Source organism: Hyperoodon ampullatus (genome assembly GCF_949752795.1).
Source record: "Hyperoodon ampullatus genome assembly, chromosome: 7".
In the NCBI taxonomy this organism is placed as follows: Eukaryota; Metazoa; Chordata; class Mammalia; order Artiodactyla; family Ziphiidae; genus Hyperoodon; species Hyperoodon ampullatus.
In genome coordinates, this window is record NC_136920.1 from 75,649,342 (window position 1) to 75,664,845 (window position 15,504).

Genomic DNA, 15,504 nt, shown 5'->3' on the forward strand with positions numbered 1-15,504 from the left:
GAGAAGAACAAAGCTGGAGGACTGACAGTTTTTGACTTCAAGACTTACTGTGAAGCTACACTAATCAAGACACTGTGGTATTGACAAAAGAACAGATGAATAAACCAATGGAAGATAATAGCCCAGAAACAGACCCATGTAAATAGTTAATTGATATTTGGCAAAGGAGCAAATGCAACACAATGGAATAAAGAGAGTCTTTTCAACAAATGGTGTTGGAAAAACTGGACATCAACATATGCAAAAAAATTAATCTAGGCACAGGCCTCAAACACTTCACCAAAATTAACTTAAAATGGACCAGAGACTTCTATATATGATGAAACACTACAAAACTTCTAGGAGAAAATCTGCTATAGATGACCTTGGGTATGGTGATGACTTTTTAGATGCAACACCAAAGACTGGATCGATGAAAGAAATAATAAACTAGACTTCACTAAAATTAAAAACTTCTGCTCTGCAAAAAGACTTTATCAAGAGAATGAGAAGACAAGCCACAGATTGAGAGAAATTATTTTTAAAAGGCACATCTGACAAAGAACTGTTATCTAAAGTACAAAGAACCCTTAAAACTCAACAGTAAGAAAACAAATAACTTGATTTTAAAAATTGGCAAAAACCTTAACAGATATCTCATCAAAGAAGATATACAGATGGCAAATAAGCATATGAAAAGATGTTACACATCATATGTCATCAGAGAAATGAAAATTAAAACAATGAGATACCACTAGAAACGTATTAGAATGGCCAAAATCTGGAACACTGACAACACCAATGCTGGCAAGGATATGGAACAGCAGGAATTCTCATTCATTGCTGGTGGGAATGCAAAATGGTACAGCCACTTTGGAAGACAGTTTAGCAGTTTCTGACCAAACTGATCATACTTTTACCATACGATTCAGCAACTCTGTTCCTTGCTATTCACCCACATGAGCTGAACACTTATGTCCACACAAAATTCGCACATGGATGTCTATAGTAGCTTTGTTCATCATTCACAAAACTTGGGAACAACCAAGATGTGCTTCAGTAGGTGAATAGATAAACTGTGGTACATCTAGACAATGGAATTTTATTCAATGCAAAAAAGAAATGCATTACAGAGCCATGAAAAACCATGGAGGAAACTCTAATGCATATTACTAAGTCAAAGAAGCCAATCTGAAAAGGCTACAGAGTGTATGATTCCAATTATACAACATTCTGGGAAATGCACAACTCTGGAGACTCCAAAGAGATAGGTGGTTACCAGTGGTTGCAGAGAGGGAGGGATGAAGAGACAAAGCAGAGAGGATTTTTAGGGCTATGAAACTACTCTATATGAATCTACTAGATAATTATATGTCATACATTTCTCTAAACTCAGAATTTGCAACATGAAGAGTGAACCCTAATTTAAACAATGGATTTTAGGTGATAATGAGGTGTCACTGTAGTTTCATCAGTTGTAACAAATGTACCAGTCTGTGTAGGATCTTGATAGCTGGGGAGACTGTGACTTTGTAGAGGCAAGAAAATCTTTTTTTTTTGGCATTACTTTCAAGTTTAATTATTAAATAACTGAGAAAAATTGGTAGAAGTTGATGGACTATAAAGCAAATGTAATAAAGATAAATAATATCAATAGAAAGTTTTCTGTAATCAAGAACTAAATTGTTACCAAAACAAATTTCAGATCCCATCAATAGCTTTAATTAATTAAAACAACTGTAATTGAAGTTATAAATAGGCCCTTGGATTGTTTCCTAATGTAATGGAGAATAATAAATTGGTTGAACTTATTAGAAAAAGATTTAAATTTCCGACAGACCTGACATGAAGTGCTAATCCCAGTGAAGGAAACATATTACTTGGGAGAAGGTGTTAACAGTGGTGTGCTGGTACTCGTTTAATAGCTAGCTTTCTGGGAAAAAAAATAAACAGAAGGTCTGATTTGTAGTTTTGAGACAAGGAAATCTTTGTATGGGAAATCTCTATACCTGCCATTCAAATTTTCTGTGAACCTAAAAGTGTTATAAAATATGAAGTCTATTTTTAAGTATATCATATGGGTACATTGAATGTGCTTAATGAATTGTCCAATTCCAAAGTGTATTTTCTATTCTATAACACATCTCCTTGTGACTAGTACTCTGTCTCTCCTGCAGTAGAATGTCTGTCCAAAATAGAGTACAAGGAAGGAGAGACAACTGTGACCGAGGCAAGAATTTTGGATCTAGAATTCCACCAAAAGAAGCCAGTTCAAGCCAAGAGGAAAAGCACTTATTTTTACATAAATTAAATCTCCACTTATGGATCATGGCACTGAAGATGCTGACAGCTGCCAGGTGCTCTGTGAAGGCTATGTTCCCACCAACTATTCTAGGCCACTCTTGGGAGATTTTCCTTGGCCATGAGACCTCACTGAGGAGCTTCTCTTTTAAACACAACATTCCTCCAGCAGCTAAGTATGGTGGGTGGCACACTGTGACTGTGATTCCTGGGGATGGCATTGGACCTGAACTTATGCTGCACATCAAGAATGTGTTCAGACGTGTGTGTGCCCGTGGACTTTGAGGAGGTGCAGATTACCTCCACTTCTAGTGAAGAGGAAGAAGTTCACAGTGCCATGATGGCCGTCCATCAAAACCACGTGGCCTTGAAGGGCAACTCTGAAACTGACTACAACCTACCATCATCTCACAAATCACAAAAGTGTGTTTCTCAGTACTCTAGACCTCTATGCCAGCATCATTCGTTTTAAGAGTCTACTAGGTGTGGAAACTAGGCACAAGACATAGATATCATAGTTGTTCGGGAAAGCACAGAGGGTGAATACAGCAACCTGGAGCATGCGAGTGTGAAAGGAGTGATAGAGAGCCTTAAAGATCATTCCTAAGGCCAAGCCTTTGCATGTTGCTGAATATGCTTTCTAGCTGGCCCAGCAGATGGGGTGTGAAAAAGTGACGGCTGTGCACAAGGCCAACATCATGAAACTGGGAGATGGTCTCTTCCTCCAGTGCTGTCGGGAGGTGGCATCCTGCTATCCTCAGCTCATTTTTGAGGGCATGATTGTGGATAATGCCACCATGCAGCTGGTATCCTGGCCCCAGCAGTTTGATGTCATGGTGATACCCAGTCTTTATGGCAACATTGTCAATAACGTCTGCACAGAGTTGGTTGGGGGAGCAGGGCCAACTATGGCCACATATACGCGGTGTTTGAAATGGCCTGAAGGCAATCAGGCAAGATTATAACCAATAAAAATGTGGCCAACCCTACTGCCATGCTGCTGGCAAGTTGTAGCATTCTGGATTACCTCAAGTTCCATTCCTATGCCACCTCCATTCGTATTGCAGCCTTGGCATCCATGGAGAACAAAGACATCCAAACTCCAGACATTGGAGGCCAGGATACCACATCGGATGTCATTCAAAATACCTTAGATGACATCAGTGTTGCCAATTAAACAGTCAGTGCCTTAGAGGCTGAGCTAGCCTTCAAACTCCTTCCTGTCCCACACTTTACATTACTCTACCCAGTCAGAAAGCCCAGCTAGCTTGGCTAATGTGGACTCTAGAGTAAACTAGCTCCTGTTCCAACTCAGAAGAGGTAGGGGAAGGGAATCAAGTCTGATTTTTTCCTATTAAATTTGAATGCCATAAATGCCATAAACATTGCTGGTTTAAATTAGCCATACCTATTTTGTTGTCTATGTATTGAGGAATTCTTCTCTATTTTAATCCACAATTCACACTTTTCTATGAGATGATACAGTGAATAAATCAAAGTTGTTCGTAGAGTCCTGGGTCTTTTCCAGAACTTGGCACACTGATTTTCTCTTATCTAGGTCATTAAAATTCTTCAAACCAGCCTGCAAAGGAGTCTGGCTTCTCTCTAGAGGTTGTTAATGAGTTAATTGGTGCAATAAAATTTGCCTACAAAATATACATTGTCATTTTAATAATAAATAAGGTACCATAAAGCTAAGCTAGTTCAGAATGCTTCCACTCCCTCCTAGGTATCCTATCTTTTCCCCTGGTCTTGTTTATGTGAGGAAGGAATTTTTGCCGGTGTAATTTTTCAAACATGGGCATCTCTGAGTACCGCAGCACTCCTGCAAAGGGGGTTCTTGAATTCCTTCCTTGAGCCTCTAAGCTCAATAGTCTAGACATTATATACCCAGTTAACAGGCACTGGGCCCATGACTCTTTGCTATACAAATAGAACCATGGACTGTAAACTCCATGCTCACTGCTTTACAATCTTCCATGATTTACTTTCTTTTAATCTCTCTTTCAAAGAGAGAGTGTACATAAGGAAATGAAAAACACTAAGCTCGTTTGAATGTTTACTGTAATTTTATTATAATATATTTTATTTACAGTAATTCTAAGGTCATAGGTGGGAGAAACACAAACAAAAATGATAATTTTATTAGTGCTGGGAAATATTTATTACTCAAGTAGGAAATAAAAGCAATGACTATAAAAATTTACAGTAGTTTTATTGGCAGGAATTGCTTGCAGATAGAAGGGAGATTGAGAAAAATAGTAAATCCTTAATAATATTTTGGAAACCTCTGTGTCTCAGCTATAACCCTTGGATCCTACCATGGTTCTTGGGCCATAAGTTAAAGACATTGGACTGAGACCTGAAAAAGTCCTTATGGTTTCCAAAAGGCTCTGTCTTATATTACCTTAATCTCATCTATCCTCGTTATGTATAATGTCAGGGCTCAGGGTTTGGAAAACCAAGCGCTAGTTTGAGGGGATTTAATTTGAGGAGGAAATGACTACCTTCAACCCTATCTAGAAGTCTTTCTTGAAGAACAAGGCAAGCAGGGAGAAGTCAATTATAAAATAATGATGGTATTCCTTTTATTGGACACTAAACATGTCATTGGCCATGGCTGCCACTGACCTGTATGATGCTTTCTTCTGGGCAGATATAGATCTGGAACCAGAGGCATGGCTTGATGAGTGGAGAAGGGATGGATTTTTGGCTTGAAGTGCCCCTACCTCCAATGCTACATGAACCCGTACTACCTTAACCCACTCTCCCCAATCTGTACCCCTTTCTCTCATGGCTAGGGAAATTTACTCATCGCACAGCCAGCCCAACTTCAGACAGTAGCCCAACTATTGGCTTTTATCTGACAATGGGAATTTATGCTGATAGGTACATTTGAGCTGAAGTTTCCCCTCTTTGTTAAAGATGACTGTTTCCAAAATCTTCCCATAGTTTTTGGACCAGACTGCTGTGATGGCACCTAATACACCACAGTGGAATTTTCCATTTATCAGTATTTGATATTCCCACTTAGCTATGAACATCTCTAGGGCAAATACCATGTATTTATTCTTTTTCCTTGTCCTCTGTATCCCCTAACATAATGACTGGTACATACAAAATAAGTAATATGTTTATTGAATCAACCAAAAAATGAATGATATGGGTAACACTGCCTAACGTTTCTTGTATGTAACATGAGATAATAACTGTACCTACCTCATAATGTTGTTGGGAAAATAGAGCAAGAAGATACACATAAAGCTGGTAGCACTGTGCCTGTCCAATGGTTAGTGCTTGGTGTAGTTTATAAATTATTATTTTCATTAGTATCCATTATATACCATTCTAAAAGCTAGTTCTGAGGAGAACTGGGAAATGCTATTAATTCATTACTGTCTTTGGAATTTACTGGATAAGTTACTTTACCTATTATTCTATTATGGGTTTGTAACTGACTTTCAACTAGGGTAGCAAACCATATCTGCTTATTCATCAAGTCCCCTTATCTCTCTCCTTTTTATTTCTTGAATCCAGCCATCTCTCTTCTTTCTCACTTACCCCTCCTTTCTCATTAGCCTTTCTCATCTTTGGTGACCTCCCAATCTCTGTTCCTTCTCTACCTTGTGTCCTGCCTATAGTTTAGTCCACTTAAATCTATTTCTACAGTGCACTCAGCCTGAACTTTCTAAAAGGGAAGTAGGATCATGTCACTTCCTTACCTAACACTTCTCATTGAACAGCTTTCTTTTGGCCTTGAAAGAAAGTCACCTGAGCACAGCATGAAAGACCTTCCATATTCTGATCTCTGCTTCCTTCTCCAGGTTCACCATTTCTACCCCCTCCCCCCATCCCAATAACAATACAAAATGGCACAAGAGAGTGCAAGCAGAGCTCACTGTCAAAGAGCCATGTATTCTTTCTAGTTCAGGCCTTTGTATGTGGTCTTGCTTCTTCTCCCCTTCAGGAAATGATCTCCTTGTCATCTAGAGGACTAGATGTAATTGTCACCACCTTTGGGAAGCCTTCCTTGACTAGCTCTTTCCATTCCCTGCTGAGATTGAAGGGAGGAACTCCCAGTTCCCCCAGAGTCCTCTGTGTATCCTATTTAGTGTTTTTCTCTCCAGTTGTCATTACATGCTTTCCTTCCCATCAACCTTATTATACAATGTGTTCCTTGGCAACAGGGGCAATTGAGTCATTGATCACTATAGCATCAGCACCTAGGACAGGGACAAGCTCTTAGCGTATGCTCATTCTAAATATTAATGGAAGGAAATAGGAAGGAAGGTCAAAGGAAGGAAGAAAAGAATGGACTGAATTCCCAGGTAGGAGTGGAGGATTGGAAGAACTAATCTATTGCAAAATTCTCCTGTTTGGCTCCAGTCTATGAACCTTTACAAGATTGCTTCTCTCTAGAGAGCACTAAAGCCCTCAAGGCCATAAAACGGGTAGTTGGCAGCCTGCCTCTGTTTCTTGAGAAGATTTCTGTATTATTGTTACATAATTTTTATCTTAGGTTTGTCAGTTTATTCTGCTTTGTTTAAAGCTAAATTCTGCTATCAATAAATATCAATACAAAGTTGGACAGCTAAACGGTATCACTCTGTAAATATCTTTCCTCACCACCATCTTCATAGATTTGGTTTTCTAGAAGGATGTTTTAACATTCTTACTTCAGCTTTCTGGTATTCAAAATCTTGTTAGGGGACATCTCTGAATTTTGGGGAAAACAATGAATCTGTTTAAAATGTCAACAGGGAAGATTCCTCTAAGAACCAGGAAAACCTGTGTTTTTCACCATGAATTTGTGCCTTTCTTCTACTAGATAATGTGAGGTATTTAATCAACTGAAAGTTTCCCTCATTGCCTTGGCTACTAGCAGGCACAGGAAAAAGCCTTCGGCAATTTTTTCCTCTCTGAAATTTTCTCTTGTCATTCTATTACTTGATTTTAATGTATTTTGCTCTATTAATTTCACCTTCTTATATTTTGTTTTACTGTAAGCCACTTAAATCACAATTAAGGAACACAAAAGGAGAACCGGGTTGTTCACCTCTTCCTTCTTTTCCTTCATTCTAGTTCATTTTCAACATTGGCATCAGACAAATCTCCTTAAAGCAGTGTTTAGATTTCCATTACTCTGTTCCCTCAATTTGTAATGTATTCAAAACCCTCCATAATTTTAGCTCACACTGTCTTTCCACTCTTAAAGGTTCCAATTTTCCTAGATAATGTTCCAGGCAATATAGATACCTTCATTTACCTAAGTACAACCTTTTCTTTTCCTTCTATGTAATGTAATTCCTCTCATTAAGGAATTTCCCAGTTGAATCTCTGCCTATTACAAGTCTACCCATTATTCAAGGTTCCAAAAGTACTTCCTTTACAAGAAGGTTTCTGATTACCCCCATCCAGATGTAGTCCCCTTATCCTCTCTGAATACACAAAACCCTTTTATTGGACTTTTGAACTTGTTCATTTCACATTTTGTCTTGTATTAATTTTTTATCTACTTGACTTGAGCCTTAATAAATTATATGCTCCTTGAGGATAGGGATATTTTAGCCCATGTTCTGGATCTTGTATTACTCAACATAGTGCATTGTATGTAGTAGGTACTAATTAAATACATACCAAATTGGATTGAAGATAATAATGATTTTAGCTAATAATTTTTTTGTTTCTTATGTGCCATGCATAATTCTTCATGCTTTGCATGAAGAATTTTATTTAATTCTCATATTAGATGAGAATTTTATTTAATTTTCAGATGATTATTACTGTATTCCCAATTTTGTAGATGAGAAAACTGAGGCATGTAGATGCTAAAAAATTGGTCTAAGATCACACAATTAACAGGCGGTGAAGCCTGAGTTCTAGTTCTGGCACTTTGGCTCTAGAACCCAGGTATTTAAATGGTCATGAGGGTTTGTACATGGTGAATTTCTCATACTCTTATATGAAAGTCGATTAGGTTTCAGCAATAGATCTCTGTTCATTATACCACAGCTATCTCCTAATGTAATCTATAGGAAAAGTTATTGCTAACATTTTTTGAACCCTTAATATTGTGTTAGGTACTGTCTTAGATGGTTTACATATATTAACTCATTTAATCCTCATATGAGTCAATTATATTGACAAAGAAACTGAAGCACAGAAAAGGTAACTGACTTGCTCAAGGTCAATCAGATTTTAAATAGTGGAGCCAGGATTAAAATCAAGCCAGTGGCACCAGTGTCTAACCACTATTACTAAACTGCTTCCCCACATTTTAGGTTGTGTAGATAGCCCAGGATGAGAAAGGCAGAATATCTAGATAATCAGGAGAATAGTGCTGGAATCAAGCATCACATGTTGGATATGGTAAATCAAATAGTCGAACTGTTTCTTAGTAGTAATGGCAGATAAAAAAAGACAAAACATGGAAAAGAAATGATGTGTTGTTGAAACAAGAGAATAAAATAATGATAGGAAGTGGAAAAGAAATGCTGAATTTTGCAAAGAGGAGAATTTTGAATAAATTTATCCAGTTCTGGATCATTACAGAGGTTGCAAGAAACTGACAGTATTACTGGGGGCTCAGCTGAGAATATGTAAAATATCTGCAGGAACCTGTTACAAGCTAGAAATTTTTTGAAGGGGGACACTTGGTTCTTGGAGTTTGTCTGACAACTTGCATAACCTGGGGACTCAATGCGGTAAAGTCTTCTTCACATCGAAATGAATTTGCTTATGCTGACATGGGAAGCTACATATATTGCATTTATGATTGCTCTAAGAAATGCAAGGTAAAGAGAAAAGAGACACATTGAAAATGGAAAACAAAAATGACTCAACTTCACAAAGCAATTTAAAAATTGGAATATCTGGGCTTCTCTGGTGGTGCAGTGGTTGAGAGTCCGCCTACCGATGCAGGGGACACGGGTTCGTGCTCCAGACTGGGACGATCCCACATGCCGCTGAGCCGCTGGGCCTGTGAGCCATGGCCGCTGAGCCTGCGCGTCCGGAGCCTGTGCTCCGCAACGGGAGGGGCCACAGCAGTGAGAGGCCCGCGTACCGCAAAAAAAAAAAAAAAATTAGAATACCTTGTTACCAATTTTGCAAATGCTTAAAAACCAACACAGCCTGAGTAAAAACAGTGTCTACTGAGAAAGACATTAGTCTGGGCTTTCATCTGCTTAAGCATCTTGTTTGCTAGAGCTAGTGCCAAATTTAGTTCATGCCAAATAGATGTAAATGAATGGTTGTTGCCACAAGGGAGAAAGAAAATATTGTGTATGTTCAAGTACAAGGTATTTCTCCCTTTTTTATCCCTCAGAAAAAAAGAATTCCCTTAAATTCAAATCCTTATAATGTTTTCTACTAATAGGTGCTCTGTCAGTTCTTTGATTTTGAATGACAAAGTATTTGGAGTAGGAAAAAAAAAGGACATTAGCTATGCCAGTTTGGGGCTTTTATAGAAATTATCTGTAGAATAAATTTTTAAAGGAGGCAAAAAAAATATCCCTCAACCAAAAGTGAGTCATTATTCCTGGGAGCATATTGTCATAATTGCAAGTATTGAGTGTCATTATATATGTACCTTTTAAAAATCACTTAATGACAAATTTCAGGTTTTGGTCACACTGTGGAGATCACATATATTTACCTACTAGACAAATGGGGAAATAAATCCTAATATTATACAACTGGATTCTTGTGACTTTGCTTGAGATTTCCAATGAAAGCGTCAAATACAGATTCAAAAAGTGCTTTATCTCAAACAACTTAGACAGATGGGATGATGATAGGTTTGGAAAACTTTAGAGAACTTGAAAAATGACTCTGGGTTGGGGAAGACCTTGAGGTCAAGATTCGTGGAAAGAAATTAAATGAAATTATTTCAATGTCATGGTAAAGGAAAAAGTAATAATTCTAAATTAATCTATTATTTAATATCACCTATTAAATAATACATTCAAAACAACTATGTGTAATAACTGAATCCATAAATCAAATAGCATGCATAGATAGTTATCTAATTAATATGTCCCTCAGAGTTATTCAACTTTGCCCAGAATACTTTTTCTTCCTGTTTTCTTTTTTAGATCTTATCACTGATAAAAAAGGAATCATTTTCCTTATATTTGGAGTTGCTTCCTATTTAGGCATTTACATTATCTCCTAAATGGAACATGGGAAATGAGAAAAAGGAAAGAAAATAGATTTTGAAGTTATTGTGCAGAAATCTATAATAGCAAAGGAAGAAGTCGAGATTTCTGGAAATATTAGTAGTACTGTGGAAAAAAATGCAAAGGAATTTCAAATGAAATAATATTTAACTATTTAAGGCTGTGGCTGGAGCCATACCTAGGGTACTTATCTAGGTTTGATTTTTCAGATTGATAAAAGATGTAATTTCTGTGAAAAAGCATGGTGTCACAAATCAACTATATGCCAAATACCAGAAAAAGATGTTGGAAAGCCTGGTTTATAAATAACGTGTTTACTCCACGGTAAGAAAAGTCTCTGGGATTGATCCTTTTCAAGGTATTCACGTTGTGATGGAATTAGGTTATTTGGATGCCAATTTTATTCTTGCCAGCAGCAAGGTACTTGTTGCACAGTAACTTCATCCATCTGTTCTTTTACTTATTCACTTGTTCCTCAGTGTTGTTTGTCCTCCATTGAACACTTGCTTTGAGCTGGGTGATGTGCAAACCACTGAGGATGCAGCTTGCCTATCAATGTCCTTTCTCTTGAGGATCCCTCGGGGCTGAGGGAATCAACAATCATCCAGGAATTACAGTCATACCTTGTTTTATTGTTCATCACTTTATTGTGTTTTTAACAACTTGAAGTTTAGTGGCAACCCCACATCAAGCAAGTCTGTTGACACCATTTTTCCAACAGCATTTGTTCACTTCGTGTCTCTGTATCATTTTGGTAAAATTCTTGCAATATTTCCAACGTTTTTATTAGTATATTTGTTATGGTGATCTGTGATCAGTGATCTTTGATGTTATGATTGCAGAAAGATTACGACTTGCTGATGAATCAGATGGTGGTCAGCATTTTTTAGCAATAATTTTTTTTAATCAAGGTATGTGCCTTGTGTTTTTAGACATAATGCTATGGTATACTTCATAAACTACAGTATGGTGTAAACATAAATTTGACATGCACTGAGAAACCAGAACATTTGTGTGACTCGCTTTATTGCATTTTTTGCTTTATTGTGGTGGTCTGGAACCGAACCTGCAGTATCTCTGAGGTACAAAATGGAGTGTGATAAGTATTGTAATAGAGGTATAAGCAAGGTGCCATGAGAGCACAGAAGAGGAGAAATCAGAAATTTTCTCAGAGTAAGTTGTGCCTCTATGGGGGAGGGAGGGAGGGAGGGAGAGAGAGAGAGAGAGAGAGAGAGAAAGAAAGAAAGAAAGAAAGAAAGAAAGAAAGAAAGAAAGAAAGAAAGAAAGAAAGAAAGAAAGAAAGAAAGAAAGGAGAAGTAGGAGACAGAAGGGGAGGACCCTGACTGGGAGAGCTCTTAATACCATCACAAGCCACTTATCTGCCCATTACCTGATACTCACAGCTTTTACTCTTAACTCCCATCCTTTCTTATTTTGCATGTAATTACTGTTGAACTCATTTTACCTGCAAAACCTTGCCCTAATGATGTTTATCTAAAAGGTAAGATTTTCAAGGTTTAAGGGGAGCATCTGATTTTTCTGTGAAGTGATTTTTTTGGAATGAACTCTTTACATTGATTAGTGAACCTGATTAGACGCCTCATCGTAGTTGACTCTAATTCTTGTGATTAGGAAGATTTATTATTTTTCTTAAGCTCCTTCTCAGCCCAATGCTGCTCTTCAAAGGCTTTCTGTTTTTTTTCATGCTTTTCTCTGTCAGTATCTCTGTGAACACGGTTCATCATTTTGTTCTTTCCAGCACCCTTCTTGTTTCCTTCATCTCTCTCAAATGCCTCCTTGATAGTGAACTAGATCTCTAGAAATACGTTGTCTTTTCTTCCTTGGTGATCAGCTCCAGAGTGAACTCCCTGCTCTGATACCATTTTGGTTTCTCACTCCTTCTGGAGATGGCCTTGCATTTCGTTTGACATTGTACCTGTTGCCCTCCTCCATCATCTTTCATCCTAATGGCAGTGGCATCATCTACTCCCCTGTTGGCCCTGAGAAGCTGCCCATAGGCTAGGCTCTGCCTGGGATCTGTCGTAGTTGCACATACGTCTTCTCTGTCATGGTAGCAAAAGGCATGCCCATGGCTTGAACATTCACCACACTCCTCTGGTTCAGGTAAATAAACAAAACCACCACAACAGCATTTCCAGTGAGAATAATCTTATCACTCTTCCACCCGATATTTTCATCTTCTTTTTCCAAGAAGCCACCTTTCTACAAAAAAGATTGTCAAACTCTTGATCTTCTCCAGTGAGCCTATTTCCTGTCTGTTTAGAGCACTCCAGAAATGGACAGCTGAGGGTATTAGCATTACTTGGCCATGGTTATTGTTTTCCTCCAGATTGACAGATGCTTTTTATAGAATCCAGCTGAATTTCATTGGAAAAGAGCTTAAAATGCACAGGAGGAGGAAAGTACTTCTCTCAGGATCCCTGTTGAGCTGATAACAGTCTATGCTAAGTCATCTATTTAAACAGAAATAAACATGCCTTGGGATTTATTAAGCTATTTTCGGGTTTATTAAGAAATCTGTGTTTAGTTTTTCCAAACATCTTCAGTGTTGTTCATTTAGCTTTTCTCTGTGTGTGGATCAGTTAGAACCCTTGATGAGAACACAGACTTGGAATTCTGCTCTTTATGGAAACACAATGTGTTCAGAGAAGAATAAAGAACCTGGAAGACTTCTGAGGGCCTAGGCAGAAACTTGTACTTAACTGGCTTTTTGTGGGGAAAAGTATTCCTGGTCAGATGTTGCCTGTGCCTGGGTCCTGGAAGATTTCACTGTTGGGTATTTTTTTCCTTTTAAAAGGTCCCTCGGATTTATACAGATTGGTCACCTGTAATAAGTCATACACTGCTCTAGGCCAGGGTCAGCTGTGTGTGTGTGTGTGTGTGATAGTAAATATTGTAGGTTTTGTGGGCCACGTGGTCTCTGTTACAAGTATTCGATGCTGTCATCTTAAAGCAACGGGAGCCACAGACAATAAATGTGACTGTGTTCTAATAAGACTTTACTTATGGACACTGTAACTTAAACTTCACATTATTTCCACGTCATGTAATATGACCCTGATATCACAGGACTTTCATCTGCCAGAAGGGAAATTAGGCAGTGAGCCTGCAAACACAAATAATGAAAATTATGTCAAGTCCTAAGAGAGGAAGAAAGAAAACAAAACAAAACAAGGGTACTGTAACTCAGAGCAGCTGGTGGTTGAAGGACTGAGGATGTGGGTTGCTTGAGCTAATCAGGGAAGGCTTTTCTGAGGTGGCATCTGAGCTTATCTCTGAATGATGCCTGAGAGATGTGAACATCTGGTGCAAGTAGCAGGAACAGGGAAAGGAAAGCACTGAGTCAGGGAGAGCTCTGGGCATTTGAAGAAGCAAGATGACTGGTTTTGCTGGAGAGGACATTGCCTGGCCCTCCTCTTTCCCTTCTGCAATGAGAGAGGGATGTGGTGATGGTCAGCTAGGATTCTGGCTCAGATGAAGGGCTTTGGGATTCATTCAGGTACCAGTGCCAGACCATAGGTAGGTTTAAAGTTGGAGTGATGGGAATTGTTTTAAGAATTTGGACAGGTCACTTTGGCTGCTGGGTGGATGAGAGATTGTGGTGGGGGAATGAGAGTGGAGGCCAGGGTGTTGGGAAAAGTGGTTAAGAGGCTTGTCTGAAATAGAGTCTTTTCCATTTACTTTCCTAACACTTTTCTTAAGGTCTGGATCTGACAGAGGCTAAGGAGACAGTGACAAAAAGTGATAAAATATATAGCTCAGGTTGAACTACCAAATGAGATTTGCATCAATAACACTACCAAGAAATTAAGTCCATATTATACTCCGTAATGGCCTATATGGATATGGAAAAAGAATCTAAAAAAGAATGGATATATGTGTATGTATAGCTGGTTCACTTTGCTGTATACCTGAAACTAACATAACATTATAAATCAACTATACTCCAACAAAAGTTAAAAGAAAATTTATTTTATTTTATTTATTTATTTTGCGGTACGTGGGCCTCTCACTGCTGTGGCCTCTCCCATTGTGGAGCACAGGCTCCGGACGCGCAGGCTCAGCAGCCATGGCTCACGGGCCCAGCCACTCCATGGTGTGTGGGATCTTCCCGGACCGGGGCATGAACCTGCATCCCCTGCATTGGCAGGTGTACTCCCAACCACTGCGCCACCAGGGAAGCCCAAAAGAAAAATTTTTTTAAAAAGAAATTAAGTCCACATTATTTCTATTACCTCAGCAGTGCTCACAATGACAGCTAACTATCTTGGGGGTGCTTGCTAGGTGTGGCATTATTTCATTTCATGTTCACAGAAATTCTGTGAGGTTGGTGTCTTTATTCACTCTATAGATGAAGAAACTAAATTGTAATAGGTTCTGCAATGAGCCAAGAGGTATCAAAACTGGTAGGTGGCAGAGGGAGTCTAGGACCCACGCTTGTCTGACTCTTAAGTATGTGATCTTTTCCTTTACGTTTCAGTTATCTGTTACTGCACATCAAACAACCTGGAGTGCTGTGGCTTAAAACAACAATGGTTTATTCTTTCTTGTGATCTTGGGGTTGGCTGGGCTCAGTGAGTGGTTCTTCTGCTCAGTGTGTTGTTAGCTGGGGTTATACGTGAGGCTACAATCAGATGGTGGCTCATCCAGGACATGGAACGTCCAAGATAATCTCATCCTCGTGGCTGGCAGTTGATGCTAGTGGTTGAGGCATCTCTCTTCTCCTCCATGTGACATCTCAGCCATCGTTAGGCTAGACAGGCTTTCTTACTGCATGATGGATGCACTCCAAAAGGGAGCAATGCAGAAAGACAAGCCAGCCCCAGTGTGTAAATGCTTATCAAGCTCTGCTTCTATGATACTCATTGAGGTCATTACCTCAGAGCAAGTCATACCGCCAAGCCCAAAATTAAAGTGAAAAGAGAGGGACTTCCCTGGCAGTCCAGTAGTTAAGACTCCATGCTTCCAATGCAGGGGACACGGGTTCGATCCCTGGTCGGGGAACTAAGATCCCACATGCTGTATG

General features: G+C 38.8%; 1 protein-coding gene and 1 pseudogene across 4 annotated transcripts in view; both read left to right on the top strand.

The window, feature by feature from the left end:
* Nucleotides 1-15,504, top strand: part of NELL1 (neural EGFL like 1) — a gene marked incomplete at both ends in the record, with an annotated part of 886,110 nt that overhangs the window by 595,100 nt on the left and 275,506 nt on the right. The gene's annotated exons all lie outside the window — the stretch shown is intronic.
* On the top strand, nucleotides 2,161-3,457 carry LOC307056575 (isocitrate dehydrogenase [NAD] subunit gamma, mitochondrial-like; annotated as a pseudogene). The gene has a single exon. The product of its transcript is annotated as an isocitrate dehydrogenase [NAD] subunit gamma, mitochondrial-like (transcript).